This window comes from Falco biarmicus, chromosome 7, assembly GCF_023638135.1.
Source record: "Falco biarmicus isolate bFalBia1 chromosome 7, bFalBia1.pri, whole genome shotgun sequence".
NCBI classification, from domain to species: domain Eukaryota; kingdom Metazoa; phylum Chordata; class Aves; order Falconiformes; family Falconidae; genus Falco; species Falco biarmicus.
Window position 1 is genome coordinate 20997340 of NC_079294.1, and position 25443 is coordinate 21022782.

Sequence of the window (25443 nt, forward strand, 5' to 3'; positions counted from 1 at the left end):
TACACCAGTGAGCTCTTCTTCCAAAAGAGGGGAATTTGCTTCCTGCTTCTTGCAAACGTTGGAGGTGAAATTGGATATATTCTTTCACTTCTTGGTGTAAATAACTGTGCAGACCATAACAGACAGATGCTCTGTATGGTACTCTGTCTTCCTGTGTCATATGATGCTCTTCATGTATGCTTTCAGACATCATAAACACAAATATAATTATCAGTATTGTTCTGCACCGTTCAGAGACATGTATTTACCTTGCCATGCATCACTTAAGTTAGAAAGATTTAAGCAGGCAAATACAGTAACATCCATGATTTTCAAAACCAGTGCAAGATGTCTCCATTTTTAGACTGTTTGGGAAACCAGGCTCAGGGCAGCCAGATCTGAGGAATCCAGGACTACCAGGCGCTTTGGAAATCCTTCTGGCTGTGCTTCATGATGAAGTGGTGGGGAATGCAAAATAGTCATATCACTCTGGAGAAATGGTAATGGACTTGAAGGAAACTTCCCCCACCATTCTGCACTGCGGAGAGGTACAGATGACTTAACTGGTTTCTGAGAAGCAGAGTGGAAGAATTTACATTGGGGAAACATGTAAATCATCAGGGTTTAAAGAGAAAAGGCCAGTTTTTATTTCTTACAGCCATTTGATGAACACCCAGTAACAGAAATTATGAACAGCTACAGCCTGATCACATGATAATTTAGAGACAGCAAATGTGTCTAACAGTTTTCCTACCTTCTAGTTTTTCTTATTTGTCAAGACACTTCCAACCTGCAGAATCTGGAAGAATATGAGAATTGGCAAATTCTGGGGGAAAAAAAAAGGAGGAGGGAAGCAAACACATTCCTTGAGAGAAGTCCTGGGCTTTGTATTTTAAGGCAGGGGGTCCTATTGTATTGCTTCCCCACTCTCATACTTTAAGAGCCCATTGTTGAAACCTACTTTTAACACCTCCCCAAATGTGGTGAGAGGTCTCAACTGCTGTTCAGCAAGTGAGGATTTTCAGCATTTTCCAGGAGATGCTCAGCACCATGGAGATCCAAGCCCTAAGACATGGCTTGCATTTCTGGATGCTGCCTCTTTGGTTCCTTGGAGTTGAGTTGCAAAGCAACAATCCCCATAGTCATAATGTTATACTTAGCTGTGTAAGATGCACCTAGTGATCTCTCTTACAGAGGTTGGTAGTACTACAAATAGAAAAATGTTATTAATTGCCAATATCCCACTCCTTTACCTATTCCTGCTTGCACAGCGCAGAGGATGGATTAGACGATTTAGTGTAAAACATCAGTGCAATAAAATGTAATAAAATCAAGAACAGCTGTGAGCTTTCTAGTATATTAGAGCCTCTTTCCTAATTGTCCTTGCCATTTGTATTTCTAACTTCATGATCCTCACTTCCCAAAACTCTTGCCTGGATTTCTGGGAAATGTCTTAATTTTTCACTCCTAACCCCATCCCAACTCTCTTAGCTTTTCATGGACTCCTTAACAAAAGTGAGAGTGTGTTCTTGGCCAGAGTCTCGTGAACCTACAGTGATGGGGGGAGATTGTTTCTAAACTTGGGATAGTTCCCAGATCCACTGGACCCTTGCCCTTGTGAAGAATTGTACCAGCACCACGAAGGGGAAGAGACTAGCTTGCAATGTGAGAGGGAGGCACAGCAGCAACAGGAGCTACAGAAGTCAGTGTTGCTGATGGGAAGGATGCCTGCCTGTAACTGCAGCAGCACTCTGGTTTTCCTTATTTAGTCTCCTAGAATTCTCTTCTCCTCTGTACAAGATTGCTGCTGATTTCTGTGCGTGTTATTCAAACCTTGCTGGACCCAGTGGGTCTCCAATAAAGTCTTTCTGATCCAATGGAAGGAAAGCAGGCTTTTTCCAGGGCAGCAGGCAGAGCCACTGTGGGAACAGTTAGACATACATCCTACTTTTCCAGCCTGCAACAGATGAAAAGAGGAGGGAGCCTGAGGGCATTGGGGTATTTCTGGTTACTGTTTTCTGCTCTTTGTGTGTAGCATATTAACTACAGGTCATGAGCTTCCCTGGGGAGATACCTGTTTTCTTGCCAAGAACATCCATAAGCTTCTGTAATGAGGCCCGGCAGGTGAGCTCGGTCACTGTACAACAATGAACAAGGCTGTGTTGAAGTGACCCTTGACTTCTGTTTTGGGAAGTCTCACAGCCAAGTTTCAGCATTTATATTCTGCAGATACACAAAAACTTTGTAGCTCTGGGATTTAGCACTTAAATTTGAACTGCATGTTGGGCTCTTACAGTACAGAATTCAACAAGTTACACTCTTTTTCATAATTTCTACTTCCCCCAGTCCAGGCCACTTTACCAGTAAGAACTCGGCACCTTTGAAATGCAGACATTAATTTGGTGGAGTTCAGTGGAGTATACCATGCTTCATGGGAGACTAGGGCAGGCCTCATGCCCAGAGATCAGGCGAAACTTGTGCTTTTAAGAAGTACCATGGAATAAATCCCATCATAATCCAGGGATAACTGGAAGCAAGGCAAAAAAGGGAACCAAAGCAGGGGTGATGTGTTTGGAGGAGAGGAAAAAGGGGCCTGAAAGAAGCTGCCAAGTACAAAACATCTCTCTCCTTCAGGGCCTCTTTATCTGAGTTGTATTCCCCTTCTACCCTGCCCTCACCATCCCAAGTCCTCTTTCCCTTTACTTTCTTTCCCATTTACCTGACCTTCCAAAATTGGCTCCTCAGCCCTGCATCCTGGAAGTAATGTGACTTCTGGGACTGCACAAGTACCTGAAGAAGGAGTTATGTCCTCCTGCTGACTGGGGGTCAGCTGTGCTTGTTCAAAGCACAAGCTTTAAGGCCAAAGTGACTTACAGAGCTGTCTTCACACAGCAAACATTTGCAAATATTGTTTGAAGTGTGTCATTTTGTGAAAATGATGTTTTTTTCCTCCTGTAAAAACCTTGATATTACATTTCTAGCAGAATATACCCTAGATTGCTTCCTTTGCTTTCACAGTGTCGCCTGAACAATAGAATCAGGAATTATACCTCCAGTCCCATATTCCTTGTATCACATACTCATTCTATCTACTTTCATCCTGCAAGGCAAATTGAGTAGTTGACCAACATTGCCCACATACTTCCGTTTGCTTCCTCCTTTCATCCCTGGAGGGGAAGCTGTTTGCTGCTCAGAAGTGCAAAGGAGCATCATGTGCAAGAGAAGCAGACTCAGCTCGGGCAGCTGCTGAGCTCGTTCTGCAGAGGGACATAGAGGGTAAAATCATCCGGTGGTACCTTACCTGCAGAGTCACATTAGATGCCCATGAAACACACTGTACAGCAAAATTGCCACCTCATTGGGGTTAGCATCCTTATTCTATAGTATGGGCACAGAGACCTTTAGTAACCCAAGGTTAGGGCTTTTTGTTTTCACATTTTACCTGCTAGTTGTCCTGTACTAAGGCAGGTATTTGTGGGCTTGTTTGCTCAGCACTTATGGGTTTCTGTGTCAGTCTTTAAAGGACATCCCATTTCACAGCCCTGGCACAGTACCTCCATCTGGTGCAAAAAATAAGGAGGCTCAGGGACCAGAGATGCTAAATACAACACCATTTTCCATGTTCCTACAAGAGTAAGGGAATGAACTAAAGTGCAGAAGAGAGCACAGTGGAAATCAGAGACCATAAAGCACAAATCCCTGACAACTGGTATACCTGTGTACTAACCAAAAGCTTGATCCAGGCCATGCTCAGTGCAGTCTCTTCTGGCAGAGGCAGCTGAAGGGGAAGAGGCTGCTCTGAGGCACAGAGGAAGCCATGGTGCAGCAGCAGGTACCCATCTCCACCAGCAGAGCTCTGAAAGGCAGAGCCAACCTGTGTTTTCCACATGGCCAAGGTAGTAAGAAAGCAGGAAAGCCTGGTTACTTCTCGAGACTGGATGAAATCTGGGCTGGTTCATTCCTGGTGCCACCAAGGGGGAGACTCAGGTTTGCATCTCTTGTTCTCATCCTCTGGCTGAGCAGAGCTTGCCAGATGACATACCCATGGCTTGCAGATGCAAGAGACAGAATTTGTTGCTTCTCTCACTTCCTGGGCCCAGACCAAAACTGGCCATGGAGCAAATGTGACAAGCTTTGGAGGCAAGTGTTGTGAAGTCTTTCTGGAAACAGAACAGCAGCAAGGTGGTAGCGGGAAGGCAAGCACAGGGATTAGTCTCTTTCCAGCTCCACCCTTGCCCTCACAGAAAATCATTTCTTGTGAGAGAATCACTGAACTCTCAGACCTGTCATTATTTAGCCCCGGCTTAAAAACTTCCCTTAAAATCCCTTCCCTTCACTTTGATGTTCTCCATAATTGCAAGTCTGTAATTTTGTAGCATAACACTTAAAAAACCCAAACAAACAGCCCTCCTCCATCTTCAAGTACATTACTGGTACGGTGGTATCCTCAGGCTGTTTTCAAGCAGAACCCCTTTTTGGCCATGGCTTGGAATGACTTTCCACAGAGAGAGCCAACAAATATTTAATTTCTTCTGAGCAGGGCAGCTTCCTCATCATACCACGCCATGCTGCACCAGCTTCCTTCCCACATGGCTCTACTGATAACCTGCAAGTCTAACATTGACCAGAGTAGCCATAGTCATTGTTATGCCATCTGTCACTGCTCTGGGACACGCTGGCTCCATTACTGTTAGAGCTGGTACAGTTAAGGCATGCAACAGCAGGTTACAGTTGTTGCAATAGTGTGCCAGCAATCCCTGCCCGACCAAAACCACCGCTATGCCTAGGTATGTTCAGAGCAAAGTGGTTTGGGGATGCTTGCTCAAGTTTTCACAAGCTGTTTCAGTGGTCTGCAGCCGGCTGGAGACCCCAGGCTCCATCCATCCATCCATGGTGCAGTTTTGCACCAGATAAGCATCCCTGGGGGAGATCTGCAGGATACATGAAGCAGCCCGCTTCATGAAGAAGTCTGCTCCAGCATACACTGGGCCTGGCAAGGATAATGCCTCAGAAACGGATTACCAGAAAGCTCAGTGCTCTGGTCACACAGCCCCTCCATCCCTGACAGGCTGCTTATGCAGTGGCTGCAGAGAGCTGGTGTAAGACCTGATCACACATGAAGTTCATTTGTTTACAATTTTTGATCCCTGCGTGATGCAGGCCCGGGATGACCCCCATAGGGGGAACCATGGAGAGCGATTGATGGCAGAAATCTGATACAATGCAAAATGCAATACAAGCAGGCTACGCGGCTACTGCAATCTGATTCTAGGTGGAGTTGTTCATAGTGCGAGATGGCGTAACTTTGCATTGCATTGCTTTTGAGGCTGTTAGTTATATATGCAGAGCAAACACAGAAGAACAGATATCAACAGGTCTGGAGCAGTCTGTACTGTGAGCAGCCAGGGAACACTGTGCAATTACAGCAGCATGGCAAGATATGTGTGCTTTGCAGGCCATTGTAATGCCAAAGCTGCAGCTCTCTCAGGCCTTCCCCAGGAATTCCATGCCCAGAAGTGCACACACACAACAGTGTCATTTGTAGGACGTGAGAACAAAACCTTTTGTTCCCCTCGGCATTATAAGGCTGTGGATGGAGCACTGTGCCTGGCTCTGAGTGCAGTTTTTAAGAAAGATACTCATCAGTTGGAGAGAGTCCAAAGGAGAAGTAACAAGAAGGCTCAGAGGTCTAGAAAACCTGAGCTTTGAGGGGAGACTGAAAGAAGCACACTTGTTTAGTGTAGGGAAGAAAAAACTGAAGTGAGACACAGTAGCAGACCTCAAATACGTAAAAGTTTACTGCAAAGCAGAAGACACTGCACCGTTTGCTGTAGCCACCAGAGAATCTGCGAACGATCAGGATAGCAAAGCACTTGAGTAGATCACCAAAGGAAGCTGCTGAATCTCCACTGCTGGAGGCTTTAAAGAACAAGTAGCACAGCTATAAGAAAAGCTAAACTTCAAGGACAACTGATTCCACCATGAGCCTGGAGGATGAACCCTGTGTCATCCCCATCATGTGATGGGAAGGAACGGAAACAGGTCCCTGCTCAGGGAGGAAGCAGGCGAGTCACGTCCCGGCCTGCTTCACCTTCCCTGGTGCCCCTGTGCTACAGGTGTGCGGCTCTGGAACCTGAGGGCCAGGAAAGTGGCGATGTGGATGGAAGCCCATCCAGGCTGGAGGAGTTGCCCAGGGAGAGCCGCTCAGCCCCAGGCATCATGACCAGCTCTGCTGGCAAGAAACAATGGTGGATGTCATTGGTGACTCCACTCTGAGAGGAATGGAGGGCCCGGTATGCCGACCGGAGCCAACCCACAGAGAATCCTGCTCCTCCCCGGGGCCCAGGTAAGGGATGTTACTGGAAAACTCCCCTGGCTGGTACGGCCCTCAGTACTGCCCTACAAAGCCCAAATGACAAGGAGTCTGAGGGCAACCAAGAGAGACCTCAGGGCCTTGGGGCAACTGGTTGAGGGATCAGGAGCACAAGCAGTGTTTTCTCCGGTCCTGCCAGTTGCAGGGAATGATGGGGTGTGTAATTGGAAGGTCACACAGATCAATACCTGGATCCAGGCCTGGTGTCACTGGCTGAATTTTGGTTTCTTTGATCATGGGTCAGTTTACATGGCAGCAGGCCTGCTAGCAGCAGATGGGGTTCACCTGTCTCAAAGGGGGAGAAGGATCCTAGGTCAGGGGTTAGCAGGGCTCATTGAGAGAGCTTTACACTAGATTCCAAGGGGGAAGGGAATAAAACCGAGCTCATTAGAGATGAGCCAGCTGGTGGCATGCCAGGGCTGGAGGTGAGATTGATAGCACAGCTGAAGTGCATCTGTGCCCGTGCCCAAAGCATGGGCAACAAGCAGGAGGAGCTGGGAGCCAGCATGCAGCAGGAAGATGACATAGTTGCCATCATGGAAACATGGTGGGATAACTCGCATGACTGGAGTGCTGCAATGGATGGCTACAAACTCTTCAGAAGGGATAAGCAAGGAAGGAGAAGTGGTGGGGTAGCTCTGTATGTCAGGGAGTGTTCCGACTGCCTAGAGCTGAATGATGGTGACAGCAGGGTTGAGTGCTCATGGGTAGAAATCAGGGGAAGCCAACAAGGCGGATATCATGGTGGGAGTCTGTTACAGACCACCCAACTGGGATGAAGCATTCTACAAGCAGCTGAGAGAAGTTGCAAGATCACTAGCCCTTGTTCTTATGGGGGACTTCAACCTACCAGATACCCACTTGAAATACAACACAGTGGAGAGGAAACAGTCCAGGAGCCTCAGGGGAGAACATTGCTCTCTACAACTGCCTGAAAGGAGGTTGTAAGCAGGTGGCTATTGGTCTCTTCTCCCAAATAACTAGCAATGGGATAAGAGGAAATGGCCTCAGGTTATGCCAGGGGAGGTTTAGACTGGATATTAGGAAAAATTTCTTCACTGAAAGGGTGGTCAAGCACTGGAACAGGCTGCCCGGGGACATGGTAGAATCACCATCCCTGGAGGTATTTAAAAAACGCATAGACGCAGTGCTTGGTGACAGGCTTAATGATGGACTTGGCAGTCCTGGGTTAACGGTTGGACTTGATGATCTCTAAGGTCTTTCACAACCTAAATGATTCTACGATTCTCTTTTGGGATCCCCTCTGGCTCTGTTTCACGGCCCTGCAACACAGTCAGCTTCAGAGGGTAAGGCAGTACCATGAAGTGACATGACATGGTTGTAAAGAGACTAATGACGAAAGAAAATCATTTATGGTTGAAGGGATGTAAAAACAGACATATGGAACCTGACCTAGAGAGTCCCATCAGAGGTCCATGTGTAAAGCACACTGAAGCATGACTGCAGCATGAGCTAGACTCAGCTGAGAGGTAATTAAGGTGAAAGGTGCTGTGAGAAAAAAATACAACCACATATTTATGTACACTTCCATGGACAAAAACCACTTTAAATCCACTGGTAGCTCTCACAAAGGAAGCAGCAGTTCTCTTTTGTGTTACAGCTGCCAGCAAAATTCACCATCAGCACTTCAAATGGTGAGGGGAGATGCTTCACTCCTAGTTTTGGCTTTCAGATGCACCTCTTGTGGCTGCACCATCTCTTCATGCTTTTAGCATCAATTGTTTATTTCAGTAGCAAGAACAGGTCACATTGACAGTGTCCTGCAAACTATACTCACAATCCATGCTTGGTTTTGAAGCCATGACAATAGATAGTTCATAAAGGCCTAATAAAATTAAGATTCATTATGACTGAAGGGTGGCCTAGCCTCATCATTAGTGTACCACCAGGATGAGTGCTCTTAAAATTAGGAGGAAGGGCGTGGGCTAATTCTTACCTGTTAGCTGTGATCTTCAGTACACTAATTGAGGCTCTTGTAATACCATGTAGTGCTGCAAAGCCGCTCTGGGAGAACAGGGAGAAAGAGCTGAGCTGCAGATTTTTGGTGTCTTCTGTACCATACCAAGCCACTCACCTCCACCAGCAGCAAAGGTGGCACAGCTTAGCACAGCGTGGTGTAGAGGAAGAGCTTGCTTCTTTCAGAAAAGTAGTTGGTACAGCTGAAAAACACACCAAACAGCCTTCCAGGGATGCCAGCTTTCCCTCAGCACATAGTGCCCATCAGTGAGCAGGGAACATGATGCTGAGTCAATGAGGCTGGCATGCAAATTCAGACTTGTCTCAGAAGTGGAGCAGGACCCACACACTGAGCCTAAAGCCACCGCTCCATTAATGTGCCTTCCTGAAGTACAGTTGCTGCAGCCTAAAGTTGTCCGTTGTATAAGGAGTGATGGTTAAGGACTTCGCCTGAAGAAGCCTTTTCATCCCACTTCTCTGGAGGGTGCAGGGAGCACCCGAGTGGTCAGCAGCCTGCCTGCCTCTGCAGAGCAGGTTAAGCTCCTGTGCTCTGCAAGTAAAAACTGCTGCATAGCAGCAGCTATGGGTTATACATGCTTTTGCACAGAAAATCATCTTGTGTTCATCATGCTTGTCTCCGAACTGGCTCATTCTCCTTGCTGTTTCTTCTCTGTACAGTGGGAGCAACCATGCACAGCTACCTCAAAACAAACTGTGCGGTACAAAGTTACCCCCTACATCAGAAAGCTTCTTTTCTAGGAAGCAGCAGCAAACCTCATACTCTCATGTTTGCAGTACCTCCACTGTCAGGAAGGTGACACTTGTGGAGCAATATGTCCAGTGTTGTAAAACGGAGCTTGAAGAAGACACAAGTGAGGAAGATGCTAGTGGGTGGCACCAACAGCACACAGCAGGAGCAGCCACTCAGCCAACAAACTAGGTAAGCTGCTCTCCCCAGCTTCCTTTCATTTCTTCTCTGGCAGGATTTCCCCCGCCCCTGCTCCCTATCTCACATAACATACACCTGTGATTTTGCTTCTAAGAGGAGGCTCCAAACCAGCAGTGCAAGCCCAGGGTTCCTCTGTAATGCTTTGCCTCTTGTGTTTTCTGGGCTGTGACTACTGGCTCATGCCTTCCTTCCAAGCCTACCATAAAACTAGCTTTGAAACACAGCAAGTAAAGAGGGATAAGAGAAATGCAGACAGTGGCACTTTTAGACCAAGGGAAGGAGGCTCTCGGGGCAGCCCAGCCACTACCACGTCCAGGCTGGGCTGCTGCATGTATGCACATGCCTGTGCTCTCTGTAGCTGTAGCCTAGCAGTCAGGGCCAGGGCTTGGAAGTCATCCTCGGTGTTTGGAGAGTTTGTCCCATAAGCAGGTCCTTCCCCATCTGTAACAGCTCCTCCCAGGGCATCCTGCTCTCCATTTATATATTCTGCTTTTTAACATTTTTTTTTTCTCTGAGAAAGCCTCATCTGTTTCCTCAATAGCAGAGAGGGTGGTGAAGGGGTTGAGGAATAATAAATAATGCAAAGTGGTAGAGCAGATCTCACTTTAAACCTGAAGTCTACCTGTCCAGACATCACTCTCTCATGCCTTTTGTTGGATCAACCAATTAACCCCTATGGGTACATGCTTCTTTGCTGGACTTCCTGAAGGACATCAGCAAAAAATCTAGACAATATTGATTTGGCTGGTTTTTTTTTTGGCAGGGTAGGCATGAAGCAGAGTCCTTCCCTGCAGTTGTGCTCCTGTCATGGGAAGGACAATTTTTCTCCCATGAGAGATGCCTGGAAATCAAATTGTAGGCTTTTACATGACATCATTTGAAGCTTTAAATAGGAGTTTAGTGCAACTGCTGCCCAGCCCAGCAGTCAGTGACTTGACTGCGTCCTCCTGGATAAGTGATGCACACAAGCTGCATCTTGTGGACTGGACTCACTGTTACCCACTCCGTCTCTCCCTGGCTCCAGTGGTGGCTGCCACTGGGTACGGGGACAAGAGCTGAGTACCCCTGGTCATCCTGGTGAGTCATGCTACCTGCCTACCTGAGGTTTCCCCCATGCTAGGCAGCTCCAGAGCACTTGACTGGGAGCCTGAAGGTTTTCACAGCCATCTACAGTAAGTCTGGCTCCCAGGGGCACATCACTGGTGCCCTCTGGATGGCATCCCTTCCTTCCAGCATGTTGACCACACCACACAGCTTGGTATCGTTGGCAAACTTGCTGAGGGTGCACTTAATGCCACTGTCCATGTCGCTCATTAAGATGTCAAAGAGTGCCAGTCCCAGTACCAACTCCTGAGTAGCGCCACTCATCACTGGTCTCCACTGGGACATCAAGCCATTGACCACAACTCTTTGAGTGTGACCATCCAGCCAAATCCTTATCCAGTGAGTGTCCATCTGTCAAATCTGTGTCTCTCCAGTTTAGAGACAAGGATGTCATGTGGGACAGAGTCAAATGCTTTGCTCAAGTAGATGATGTCAGTTGCTCTTCCCTTATCCACCAATGTTGTAACCCCATTGTTGAAGGCCACCAGATCTGTCAGGCACGATTTACCCTTAGTGAAGCCATGGTGTCTGTCGCCAGTCCCCTTATTTTCTGTGTGCCTCAGCATAGTTTCCAGGAGGATCTGCTCCATGATCTTGCCAGGCACTGAGGTGAGGCTGACCGGCCTGTAGTTCCCCGGGTCATCGTTTTTTCTCTTGTTAATAACAGGGGTTATGTTTCTCCTTTTCCAGTCAGTGGGAACTTCACTGGACTGACACGACTTCTCAAATATGATGGAGAGTGTCTTAGCCACTTCATCCACCCATTCCCTCAGGACCCATGGATGCATCTCATCAGTCCCATGGACCTGTGCACCTTTAGGTTCCTTAGATGTTCTGGAACCTGATCTTCTCCTACAGCAGGTGGGTTTTCATTCTCCCAATCCCTGCCTTTGCCTTCTGTGGCTTGGGCAGTATGTCTGGAGCACATGCCAGTGAAGACCAAGGCAAAACCACTGCTGAGTAGCTCAGCCTTCTCCATATCCTGGGTAACCAGCTCTCCCATTTCCTTCCAGAGATGGCCCACATTTTCCCAGGTCTTCCTTTTATCACGGACATACCTAGAAAAGATTTTCTTGTTGCCCTTGATGTCCCTGGACAGATTAAATTCTATTGGGGCTTTAGCTTTCCTAACCTGATCTGTGGCTGCTTGGACAGTTTCTCTGGATTCCTCCCAGGCTACCTGTCCTTGCTTCCACCCTCTGTAGGCTGCTTTTTTGTGTATGAGTTTGTCGAGCAGCTCCTTGTTCATCCATGCAGGCCTCGTGGCATTTTTGCCTGACTTCTCTTTGCTGGGACACATCGCTGCTGAGTTTGGAGGAGGTGATCCTTGAATAGCAACCAGCTTTCTTGGCTTCCTCTTCCCTCCAGGGCTTTATCCCATGGTACTCTACCAAGCAGATCAATGAAGAGGCCAAAATATGATCTCCTGAAGTCCAGGGTAGTGAACTTGCTGTGCACCCTCCCCACTGCCCTAAGGGTCTTGAACTCCACCATTTCATGATCACTTCAGCCAAGGCTGCCCTTGTGCTTCACATTTCCCACCAGTTCCTCCTGAACACCTTGGTGAGAACAAAGTCCAACATAGCACCTCTCCTTGTTGGCTCCTCTATTACTTGGAGAAGGAAGTTATCATCAATGCATTCTGGGAACCTCCTGGATTACTTATGCTCTGCTGTGTTGTCTCTCCAACAGATACTAGGGTGGTTGAGGTCCCACATGAAGACCTGGGCTTGTGAATGCAAAGCCATTCCTGTCTGTCTACAGAAAGCCTCATCCACTCGGTTTCCTGGTTGGATGGCCTGTAGCACACCCCCACTATAATGTCACCTCTCCCTGCCCTCCCTTTAATCCTGACTCATAAGCTCTTGGTTGGCTCCTCATCCATCCCCAGGCAGAGCTCCATGCACCCCAGCTGGTCATTGACATAGAGGGTGACACCCGCTCTTTGTCTCCCCCATCTGTCCTTCCTACAGAGCCTGTATCCTTCCTTCTCAACACTACAGTCATAGCAGTCATCCCACCATGCTCCATGATGCCCATAAGATCATAGCCCTGCAGGTGTGCACGTGTCCCTTAACTCCTCTTGTTTACTCCCCATGCTACATGTGTTTGCATAGAGGCATTTAAGCTGGACCCCAATGAACCTGACTTACTGGCTGGAGTGGCTGGAATTCCTTTGTGCTGCCCTTCAGGTTCTCTCCCGCTGACCTGTGATCCCTCTGCAGGCTCTGGGCATCTTGCTGGCACTGGCATCAAATTGGTAGGAGTGGGATGGATTTAGGTTCTCCTGCCCTGGCAATTTTGATTTAAAACCCTCTTCACTAGCTTGGTAAGCCTATGAACTTAAGGTAAAGACTCTCGTGGTAAAGAGCCACAGGTACTCTCTACCCTCCTTCTTAAGGTTGAGCTACAAAGCATCTTTCAGGCACTGTATCAGCCAGGATTTTGAAAAGTAGTCATGAAAATAAAAGCCTTGGAAGAAAAAGAAAGTGACCCAATCTTACTGTAAGATCCAGCAGCTCTGGAGCTGAATTTGTGGCACTATCCTGTTCTTCTGAACACCCCTCTGATACCTGACATTTCTGGGACACACTGTTCACAGAGCTGAAGTCTGGCAGAGAGGAACTGGAAATGCCAAGATACTGAGATTTTGTGAAATATCCTGATTGTTTCTTATAAGGTCCCGTTCCAGGTCCACTGCTGTATAGATGAACTTAGATGGCTCTCAAGACACCCCATGGGCAACAGCCCTAGATTATCATCTGTCTTTCTCTATAGCAACATCCACATAGAAGTAAAACCCTTGCGGCATAGTCTGCTTGTCTGTTTATAAAGGCAGTTTTTTCTTTCTGAATGGTAAGTAGCTTCTGAAGGGGAAAATGTGAAAAAATTGTGGGCTGCCAATTGTGTAAAATGAGTTAACAGTAATTGTTTGTGAAATACAGTGAAATATATTCTTTTCTACTGCAAATCACTACAACTACTACTAATACACACAGTTCTGTGTTTCCTAATGCTCATGGCCATCTCAGGTACAGAGCCGGAAATACGGTCCCAGAGAAACAATTCTAGTTCTCTGTTGATAGACCTCCACCCATAGCCGATGAAGCATATTGTAACCCCCCTCTCTGTTACTTTCAGATCCAAGCGTACCTTGAGTACCTGTAGTACCTGGTACTTTGAAGAATAGTGGAAATTGGAAACAAAAAAAAGTTTGAATATTTTACTAAAAACCTAAGGGAACTTACATGCAAATTACCCATTTGCAAAGTACTGCCAAGGCAGTGCCCAATTCAGCCCTAGCACAAATATGAACTTGGTTGATGAAGGGGTTTTGCTGGAAAGTTCTGGTTAAGTTCTGTTCTGACAGGACCTCGTTGGGGCACCCTGTGATTCTTAGCAGATGAAACTGGGAAGCAATTTCCATCATAGGTCTGTGCATAGACTCTGTTCCACATACTCATAATTTCTGAAACATAGAGTTTTGGAATTAATCATGTTTCCAGGCTCTTTATTCAAGGATGATTTTCTGCTTAGGCAAAAAAGTAACTAAACATCTGCCTCCATCCTCCCGATTCTTAACTTTCCATTCTTTGTATGACAGACAATGCAAAGAATACACAATTGACATGGTAGAACATAAAAATAAATAAATCTCTATCACTTGAGTCAAGTAAGTTTCCATTTTGGGTTTTGAAAGGTACCCAGGTCTGCCTTGTGCTGAGTTCAGTTTAGCACCATCGCTTGACTTGAGTGAGAGAGAAGGGGAGGATATATGAGTTTAAGGTTATTGGAATATCACTTTATAACATGCTCAAATAGCATCTGCTAATAGTAGAGCTGAGCAGAGCTCACAGCATGGTGGCATCTACGTGCACACCCCCTCCACCCAGGGGCTTGGGCTGGGGCTGTAGAGCTGCTGGAACAGGCTGTGTGGGTCTCACTGAAATGAAAACATAAATAACCGTGCTCCTCTCTGATCTTGTCTTCTTAAACCGGCAAATTAGCCACAAGTTATGTTGCCTTAGCTAAAAATAAAACGTAAGTATCACAGGGTTGTCTGTAGACATCTGGTCTTTTTGTCCCTGACACTTGAGATCCCTACAAGTGAAAAACAAAGTGGAGGGCACAAGGCTCCCCGTTTTCTCCATGCTTTTGTGGTTTGTTGTCTCTGGACATTTGTCAGCACTGTGCAATTGCTGAGTTTCCTCTCCAGGGCCAGTTTCCTTGTTTGCCCAGCCCTTTCAAATAGCTCCAGGGAGGGAAAGCCCAACCCCTCCTGTACGACCACCACAGACGAGAGGCAAGTCCCAGCCCAACTTCTTCTGGGGCATGACCAAGGCTGACGGTACTTGCACTTCTTTTGCAGTGCAGCAATGGCACAAAATCTTCACCGATGCCAGCTGGTTGGGGGTGAGTCCTCTAATCCTTCTTATTTTGCAGCACAGCCCATCTCAGGGCAGTTGCACCCTGGCCCTTGGGCGCTCCCTGGGAGTGACTCCCATTTGCATCATAGCTTTTGCACTCAAGTAATGAAAACTTTCACAAGGGAAAAAAACTACACAACAATAGTGGTAATTATGGAAAGAGCAATTTAAAAAAGAGAGAGGGAGAAAAAGGGTCTGGGACCAGTCCAGATTGTGTGTGCCCAATACGAAAACTACCATGACCTTCATCAGGACCGAGTGCTGGCGTCTTCCTGATTCCCAAATAAAGCTACAGAATAGGCACGCCTTGGATTTATAGCAGCATTTTCTCTTGTACCGTCTTATCTGCTTTGTTCATTTATCTGTGATTTAGCATTTGTATTTACAAAGTTCAGCCCATCCAACAGGTTTCTGGGAGCATAGTGTATTGCATACATCTAGATCACCCTGAGAGAAGAAACCAGCTCCAAGAGCTTCTTAAACATCAATAGACTTCAGCTCTGCCAGAGCGTTATTACAGAGGAGTGCAAACAGCTGAAAGATTCCTGCCACTGTTCTCCAGCCTGGTTCAGCAGAAGCACCAACCTCTTTGCAGCAAACTCATCCTTCCTGATAGCAGGGCTGTTTCCCTCTGGTCTCTGCCCGCACAAGCAGCCCAGAGAGCTCCAGGCGTGCATGTTTCAAAGCAAGGACTGTGGTGTCCCCCGAGCACAGCCCTGGGCGGTGTGTGTTAGCGCTCTCACATCTGCACCGTCCCCTTTTACTAGGCACAAGCTCAGACCAGCCGGCTCCTAGCATAGGTCTCTATTCTCAGATAAGCCCGGGATGGATGCCCTGAAGAAGGAACAGGGCCGGTATTTGCCTTTGACCTCCCCTGGAAGAGCAGAAGCAGCATTCGCTCTACACAGTCCTGTTAAGAAAAATTCAGGTCTTCCATTTTAATCTCTAAATACAGACACGACTCTCACTCCTTCCAGCTCCAGGGGTGAGACTTGGAAGGGTGAGGCTTGGAAAGAGCTACCACTGCAGGGTGTTGCCCTCAGGGACACGAACATGCATGGGCGGCTGGGTGGGAGGAACTGGCTGAGCCACAAAGCCGGGAGGGCTGGCTGGTGGGGAGCTCCGTACCAGGGAAGGCCCTGCCTGCTTCCACACAGTTTGTTTAAAAACAAAACCAGAAAACCACAACAGGTCCTGGGCTTATAATGTAAAAAGGCATTAGGAGCTTGAGTCTCATTCTGGTTTAATGTCTATGAAAATCCGGGACAAATTTTTCTGCAGACCAGTAGGAGTCTGTCATTGAGTTCAAATCAGGCAGTTCAGGTTGGAAGGGCCCCTTTGGAGGACATCTGTCCAGCTGCTGGCTGACAGTATGGACAGTTTTGATCAGGTTCCTCAGGCCAAAACCCCTTGATTCCACTAACACTTGCTTATACATCCTATCTGCTGGCTTGAGACTGGCTTGTGTTTTTACCACATTTTAGTCACATAGCGATGCAGAAACCACTGCAGCTCTTCCCAGCTAAGGAGTCAGGTTCTGTTTTATTTTTTCCCCTGGTTTATATAAAAATGGCTATTGGTAAGAGCCCAAACTGTCCTCAGCTCCACCAGAACAATGGCTATTGTTCTGGGAAAAAGCAAGTCACGCTGAGCCCCATTATGCTTGGGCCACATTGTCTTTGATAAAAATAACCCAGTGCTATTCTTTATAAAACATGCTCTGAGCTCCTCATGAAGGACAAGGTCTTTTGATAAAAAAAACATGCCTGAAAGACAGTATCTGCTGTAGCATGGCCTCATAGCACCACAACTAAAATACTAAAAAACTAAACTAGAACTAAAATACCGCTGGTGACCTCTTCTCATGGTACCCGGTTTGCATTGGAGATCTCCTGGCCAAACAGTGTGCCGGGTCTGCACTGCCTGGGGACCAGGTGAGCTGGTGGTCCTTCCCTCACAGCCCTCTGGCTTTGCCAGGAGTCCTGTGCTTTGTGACTGCTCGTGCTAGAGTTCATGGACCATGCAAGGGAAAATATGATGTCTGGCTCTCCATCATGCAGTGCTGGGTGGGATAAGCAGCATTTTGGCCAAGCATTGAGACCAGGCGAAAGGAAAGACGTGGAGAAGGAGAGGTTGTAAAGAACCACAGAAAGGGAAGGAGGAAGGATATATTGGGGCCATCAGGTTACGTGGTCCCAATGGGAAACTTAGCGATGTTTGGGTCTGTCTAGTTTTAGGAATGAAGTCCTGCCTCCTCCATGGAAACTTATGACTATGTGGAAAACATCTGCTCTGTGTGAAAGCAAGTTTCTTGCCTTCAATGTTTGAGTAAGACCTGGGTCTCTCCCCTGTATGTTCACAAGATGGACAACATCTCCTGCTGGTGCAAGACTGGTGGCCATGTGTCCTGCTGGTGGATTGGGCAGGGAAAGGGTCTGGTGGCAGATGGAGCTGCTTGCTGCCCTTGCCCTGCACCATGGTAAAGAAGTAAAACTGGAAAAACACAGCAGCAGTGGCACAAGGGATGGAAGCAGGAGGGGTTTGATGGGGAGATTAACAAGGGAGCATGCAGAGAGACACTGTCTAAAGTGATGTGTCAAGAGAAGCTGAGGAGGACACAGGCTTCTTACAACCTTGCAAGACTCTTCTAGCCAGGCTTTGAAAAGGGTACGGAGGAAATAGCTGGAATTTAACGCTTGGCATGCCTACATTCTATACAAGAAGTAGCATTTTTGTCTTTGCTTGTAAAGAAAACAAGCCATTCAAAACAAAGGTTTAAATGATTGAAAAATCTCTTCTGGGCATACTTTGTGGGTGTCTGGTAAGTGGCAAATGAACCATTTTGATAGCATAGCATCTTCCCCCACTGTATTTTAAAAGGCATAGAGGCTGCTACTCGCAGGAAAAATTGCCTGAGGGAAATGACAAATAACTGATAGATTGAAAGGCTTATGTCAAAATCCTCCCTCGCTTTCTCCCAATGCAATGTCACAGAGAGGTCAGAAATAGGGCTGGAACACTCTGAGGGTCCTAAGGACTTTGGATGTTGTCTCTTTGTCCTACAGTTGGCAGATTCAAGCTTCCAGTGAAGTGTTTCTAAAATTGCTGTTGTGTTGATGTCAATACAATCCCCCAAAGCAGAAAATAGGACACACTCAAGCAAGCAGGCAACTTTCCAGAGAGTCTGGCCTCTTTACATCATTTCCTCCTCATAACTCATCCTGCGTGTTGTACCTCTGATTTGCACATCTCCGGCTTCCTTTAGATAAGGGGGAAATTCTTCTGGTGTCACATGAACTTCTTCAGTTTTATCGCCAATCTCTCTGATAAGGGCTCACATGAAGCAATCCTTGCCATGCTCACATTCCAGTCTTCTCACAGCAGAACATGGAGCTTTCCCACCTTATAAGGATGAGTTTCACTGCTCGTCTGAAAGTTGCTGCAACTGCTTTAAAAGATTGCACAGCCCACGTGTTGTGAAAGGAATCGTACCTGTACCGGCCTTTCTGGATTAGCTGGCTACCTGCTGCTCCTGGGATGCTGTTTTGTGTGCCTGAGCAAAAGGTTTTTGTAAAGCTATATTATATACTTTTATTTTTTGTAGATAGATTTTTGTCCATCTACCAGCCTAAGCTAATGCTGGCTGTAGTTAATGCAGCAAGTCGGAAAATTTCTGCAGTGAATCAGAAATCTGTTTCGTAAATAGGGAATTCACTTTCCCCAAAGCCTGCTCTCCTCACTGGTGGTTGAACTCCTGAGGCTCTAAATGCATGTCTGCTACTGGTGCCTGAAAAACAAGCATGCTAATGTGCTTCTATCTAGAAGAACCCCAAAGAGTTCCTTTTTCACTGTGCGTGAAGAAAATTGGAATGTAAATGTATTAACAAAATAAGCATTGGCATTTAAAATGAAGCAGAGAAACCAGATGCTCCATCTCCTTCTTTATGCAAAGCAAGAAGTAACTGTCCCAAGGAACACCGAACAGTCCCTGTTGTAGGGAGACCAGGCTGCCTTTTCAGACTTCTATGCAATAAAATGAACACTTTAAAATACACCAAATAAGCAGTTCAGCCTTTTAATTTTCTTTCTTTTTTGTTTTGTTTCCAGTTTTCAGGTTAGAAGTCCTTGTTCTACTCACAGAAAAAAATATCTGCTTTGGGAACCAAGGACTAGGGGGGAGAGGAAAGGCTCCCTCTTTGGCAGCTTATTTGAACATCCCGGCTGCAGCGATGAGTGATGCACTATGACCGTTTCATCATGAGCTGGGCTGTTTTCACGAGGTTTCCTATTTCTCACAAGCCTCCCCGCTCGCAGCAAGGAAAGCTCAAGGGCAGAGCTGTGGAGCGCGCCAGGCTGCCCTTCCAGTGCTGGGTGGACGCTGGGCTGCGCAGTGCTGTCCTGAGAGAGCTCAGCCGGTCCCTCTTTTCTTCCTCTCTGCGTTTTCCTTCCACATCCACCTGTGTGAGGCAACTCAGTAGGGAAGGTCAGGAAGGGCCAAGGACAGACCTGGGGGGTTACACTGAACAGCAAGGAGGCAGAAGGGTCGTCTCTGGGTGGGAGCAAGAGCGGATCAGAGAGGTTGGAGGCTTGTGTCCAATTCTAACTGCTTCAGCCAAAGATGTGACGCCAGGAGAAGGGTAAGTTATTTTTAATTAAACCAACAACAGAGAAGGACCCATGATATTGTTCTTGAATGGGAACTATTTAAAGGAATAAATCATCACCATGGAAACGGGGAGCTTTGCCAGAGCCAAGCAGGAAATGAAGTTCAGTGAGAGATGCCCGAGGAATTTTCAGCCATGGTATCAGCAGTAACCGCTCCTTTTGGGGTTGCACCTTTGGGCTAAGGGACCCCAGGTTGCCTTCTTGAGCCCACAGAGCATGTGGGAATCAATCGACCTAGGCGCTTGTGGTAGGGTGCAGCACCTCTTCAAGGTTACCCACCGGCACCACGTACACCTGAGGTGGGATGCGAGAAAGAACAGACCCTTTGACAGAGCCTGCAAAAGGGCTTTAGGAAGTAAAATTAACTACACATGGATTAGACCAAAATGAATCCAGAGGGCCTGAAAGCCTTGAAATGTTGTTATCAGCCTGGCTGCTCCTGTAAGTCCTGACTAGATCCAAAGGCCTGCTCTTTATCTTGAAGTCCTAAGAGGCAAAGACAAGAGTTTAGCTGAAGGCAACAATCCCTTCATCCCATTTAGGAGTTTCTTAGGTCGCCCACACTCATTCTACCACTAGGGAAGATAGAGACACCCCATTCTTGGCTGTTGCAATTGCAACAAATCTCCTTATTGCATAGGGTGGGTTATAGAGCTTACACAAACCTATCAGCACCTAGCCTTCCTCCCTGTGCTGTCAGCGAGGCTGACTCCTCAGTAGATCGTTTCATGCAGTATGGTTTTGGCCTTTTTTGAGCCATTTCCGTGCTCAGGAGTCCAACCTGGGCTCCTCCACTGCACTTGAAGCTAAGCAGGCTGTATGGGCAGCTGCTTCGTGTTGTTCTTTGTTGGGTGCCTTTTCAATGCAATTCCAACCATGGTTGGGTGTGCAAGCAGAACCAAATTTGAAGGTACAGAAAACCCAGAAAAGAAAAATCCAGTTGTATAGAACAAGCTGAAGAAGTGACAGCAGCAGTACTCCAGGCAACAATACGGTGGCAAGAAGGCTTAGGGAAGCCTGAAGGAGCAGCACCACCAATATGAGAGGAACCAGCAGCCACCATCTTCACTTGAGAGCAAGTGCATTGCTTGTCTGGCCTCCTTGACACCCTAGTATTTCATTTTGTAACAAGAAACTCCATCACTTGTGCATGAAAGCCAGTCAGTCTGTAGTGAGGGTGCTGGTGACCTCAGAAGTGACCTCAGTTTAAGTGGCAGTCATCTGCCTGCGAGTCAGCCCGGAGGCTTGCTGTCATGAACATGTGTCTGTAGGCACTTTGAAATCCATCTCGAGCAGCAGCTCTTGGCTGTGATGGAAGAATGTTCTCTGTGGTCAACACTTTCATGGGATCTAATGGCACTCACAGATCCCAGGATTAGTCCTCAGTAGGTCAGTCCTCCAGGTGGATTGAAGCAGAGCTGGGGAACCTGCTGCATCTGAGAAGCAGCTGGGGTTTTAGGTGCCTAAATGCAGAGGGGGTGTCTCTACTTCAGTGATCTCATTGTGTATCTCCTCTTCTTTTATGGGAGCAGCAGCCCTACAAGCACCCTGGGGACACACCACACCAGAGTGCCTGCGTTGGTCCTCAGGGCAGCTGGGCTGTCGCCAGACCCAAGCCAAGAAGGCAGCAGACCAGACGGAGGCTAATATTACTCTTCCCAGAGGTTCAGTAGGTCACTGCTTCATCCTGTGAGCAAGTCCAAATTTCAGGGCAGTGAGAGAATTGTTTACATTGGCTACTTGTATGAATGCTGGGGAAAAAAAAAAAAAAAAAGATTATTATGGGACTTCTGTTCTTTAATTCCAAAAAGAAATCAAACATGTCTAGACTGTTGCATGCACGTGGCTTTCTTCCAGGCTTCTCCCACCTGGAGTAATAAGCAGGCTGGAAATTCTCCACAAAAGAGTTTTCAACAGCCATTTAAAAGCGCTCTCAGCCCCATGCACACTAGCCGGTATCGACCAGCCAAATCCTATTAGGAGGCAACATCAAATAGGGAAAAAGCGCCCAGGCACAGGTCACGGAAAGCCTCAGTGGTTTCCTCTTTCCCTTTCCACAGAGGGAGACTGAGGAACCAGACGACAGCTCGCCCACGGCCAGGGCACGGGCAGCGCAGGGGGGGCTGCCTGCCTTCCTGCAGGGGGGCTGCAGAGCGGCAGCCACGCACTTGCCCCACAGGGGACACGTGTCCCTCCTCCAGCCACAGCCCCATCCCCAGGGGCTCACCCTGGCACCCAACGACGTGAAACAGGGCTGCAGTTCATGTGTGGGGTTTTTATCTGGTGAACTCGAAATCGCTGCTGACAAGATGTCAGAGCTGGTCGTGGAGAAATACATTTTCCCTGTAGCTAGGAGGCTGCCCAAGTCCAGACTTCATTCATATCAGCTCACTGAGGAACTGCGATGGCAGAGGTGGGGGAGGACCAGCAGCCGGTGCTTGGCCCTTGCAGCCCATCCAGCCTGTCCTCTCCAATGAGGCTGACAGCCAGGGAGGGCTGTGGGAAACAACTAGCAGTAGGGACAAGGGAATCGCCGTGCTGATTGAAGCCTGAGGTCTACCTCATGTGGCAGGAGCCCTGTGAGGCGGTTCAGAGGGGAATGGAGAACTGTGCGGTCAAGCAGACACAGACTGTCACATACCTGAAGTCAGTCTTGGCCTTGTGTGAGGTTTGCTGAATCTCCTGAACACTGGAGCTCAAGCTACCGTGACCTTTGTTGTGTTAAATCTTCTCGCCAAGGGTAACCAGTCCCAGACTTTTCATTCTTTCCCCTCATGTTGCAGGCAAGATCCTTTTTAACTCAGTGCTGTAGACATCTGTTCAGCAGAGGCTGGGGTGAGACACCAAAGTACCTGCATAACCAGTCAGAGATGGGAACAACCGCAGGAGCTGGCTCCAGAAAGCTCCAGAGCCTCATTCCCTCCCTTTTCTTAACAGATCTATAGGGCTACCTTTAACTGGCTTCCCTGCATGCCCTTACTCACAAAGCCTCAACATTTTGCCATCATCACCATCACCCAGCCTTTCCAGAGCTGCCAGGGACATGGGTAGAGGGTTTAGCCCCATGGGGGGAAGAGGGCCAGAGAAAAAGGCAGTGGCTTCCACACTGCTTCAGTCCAAAAAAGTCCAGATCGTGTAATTTCATGGATGTGATGCCAAAGACAAATATTTGAGAGGTTTTGAGAGATCTGCTCCCACAAAGGTGAGGGGCTTCTGAACTCAGACAGCAAGTTTGGTCCCTGGATGAAATATTGCTTAGTGCTGGTGGAATGTTACTACACAGTAGTGGGGTGTAAGTAGGTCTAGATCATTGGATAGGAATCTTTCTAAAGCTATGAAGTTTGAAATAAACAGAGAGCTGGGGTCAGACTGGGTCAGTTCCCCAGGGCTCGGGACTATGGAGGAAGAACCCCCTGCTCAGGAAGGGGGTGCTGAGCCCATCTGCTGACAGCGTGCTCCACCTCGCCTGCACAGACCTGGGGTCAGTCTGCATGGCTGAGGGCACCAGCCCTGCAGGTAGGTCATGCAGCTCTAGTCCTGCAACTACACTTTACGGACCTGCTAGCAGCTTTTCATAAGGAATAAAGGTAGAGCTGATCTCTATTTGGTGTTTTCTGACTACATCCACCAGGCAGGCGAGGAAGAGGGCCTTGGACCGTGCCCATGTTCATTGCCCGGACTCCACCTGAATGAGACGAAGGCCACCCCTGTCTTGCTTCACCACAAACCCACCTCTGGAGTGCCCAGGCTCAACACTTGGCCAGCAGTGCTGTATTTCCCAACAATCTGCACGCTACAGCCTGAGCACACAGCCCTCTGTCTCCCAGCTGGCTGCAGCAGAGGCACCATGGCGCGCAGGCTGCAACGCGCCTGGGGCGAAGGGGGCTGCCTGCACAGGTCAGCCACTGCCCGAGCACCAGCACAGGTGCTGGGGCAGGACCCCCCAGCCTGCCTGCCCAGGAGAAAAGAGAGGACCGCTGCTGCTCCTTCAGCATTGCGCACAGGCTGGTGTCGCTGCACCCACCCTGATACTGATCCACCATGCCAGCGGTCTGAATCTCTCCCCCCTTTAACTACTGCAGCTGAGTAAAAGCACAAGCAGCCACCTCTCAGCAGGCCCCAGTCGGGCCCTGTGCCCGGGAAAGCCAGGAGCCATCCTCCCCAGCCACCTGTGACCGCAGTGGTCCCAGACGCGCTGTGCTGCCCTGGGGGTACTGCCTGGGGGTACTGCCTGCCTCCCGGGGCCAGCGTGTTACTAAACACTGGGGAAGGCTGGCCAGGGCAGGAGGGAGGGACAGGAGTCCTTTCTCTCCCAAGGGATGCTCATACCTGGAGTTTTTCTCCTCCTACAGCTGGGCCAGCTCCTCTGCTGGGGCAGGGACCATCCCATTCGGCAGCAACTGGGATCTCTGACACAGGAGGAAGACGCAGACCACAGATGGGCTGTGCAGGAGCAGACGTTTCCCATCTGGCAGAGCCGACAGCTCTTAGGCGGATGGATAACACTGTGGTTACACAGATACGCCATGTCCAATCAGCTATTCATATATAATTCAAGATGTATGTGGTGACATGCTTTAAGCCCTATAGAAGAATCCAAGATATGTATGAGATTACCAAGTACTTACTTTAACAGGTTATCCCAACCCACTGCCTCGGTGGCATGCTTGTGCTTTGCGCTAACGACATCCCCGCATCCAGCATCGCTTTGCCGCCACTGTAGTGTTTCATGGCTAGGCACAACCTGGACAGAACAAGGCAAGGAACAGGCAATTATCATCATTATCTAAAAATTATTTCTCTGGGAAGCTGAGTAATTTGATCAGATACTTCCATCTTCTTCTTCTGACTGCCCAGGGCCAAGCACATTGCTTTCCTCACCAGCAGGATGTGGCCTTGTTAATATTACAGGAGTTATAAAAGGATGAATGAGTGATACCTCATATCATTCCATTTCCTCCATGGAAAAAAATAATTAGATTTATTTAAGAAAAGAAGAACAACATATTATTCACCACAGAGCACTCCACCGAAAAGGTTACAGAGCAAGGGAGAAAAACCAAGCCCTAGAGTCAGCTCTTTGAGTTAAAGTAATGCAATTTCTCCAGGAACATTCATAGATCTCTCACTAATGCTAATTCAGCCTCTTCCTCTGTTTATGCAATGATGAATCCTCTGACTGATTAAACTGGCTCCCCCATCATACTTTTCATGAGAAGGGAACTTAAATCAGTTTGGTTTGTTGAAGTTAGTCAAGTACCACCACAAACAAAATCCAAGGTTTTGGAGAAAAATCCTCAAACTGCTACTTTTCAGAGATGAACCGATGAAGTGTATAATGACCTTGGTGAACATGACCATGACTGTTTGGTGAATTAGTTTATTATTTCTCCAAGCATTTGAATGCTGCCATGAAAGCATCACACAGAACAGATTCTGCAGTCAAAATTTCTGTATATCCCGCCCTTCCTCAGTCTGTTGCCATATAGAACTGAATGCCCCCATGGATTATTTTCCAGAGAACTGTCTGTGTTCATAGATTTGTAAGCATCAGTTAAAGGTTGGACTAACAAGAAACGGCACGGTCTCAGTGCAGTGCTCTGAGGAGCCCCTTGGAGACAGGAATCCATGATGTTATGATCAAACTTGGACTGTTACTGACCTTTTTCCCACCTCCTCTTCTAGTCATCATTTAGCACTGCTGAAACTCCTGCTGCTGTCCAGCAGGGTGCTGCCAGTGTGGCTGGCTCTAGCTGCCCGCTCGGTGGATACAAAGGGTGGGGGAACAGTGAAAAGAAGCTGCAAAAAAGAAGAATCACAACCTGCCTTAGTTTTGTCTCTGTATACGAGCAAATACGGCTTTCACACTAATCTAAAAAGCAGGCAACTGGACCAGCCAGCTATAGTACCTTAGGAATGGCATGTGTAGGTTTAATGTAGCTTCTGATGGATGCACGTAGCCTTGTTAC

At 47.8% G+C, this 25443-nt stretch overlaps 1 long non-coding RNA gene across 1 annotated transcript; it reads right to left on the minus strand.

Moving 5' to 3' along the window:
- Positions 1-15930: 15930 nt before the first annotated feature.
- On the minus strand, positions 15931-24233 carry LOC130153235 (uncharacterized). Its single transcript, XR_008823282.1, has 3 exons — positions 24103-24233; positions 22116-22326; positions 15931-21225 (listed from the first exon to the last, which is right to left on the minus strand). It is a non-coding gene; the product is annotated as an uncharacterized LOC130153235 (long non-coding RNA).
- Positions 24234-25443: the final 1210 nt, after the last annotated feature.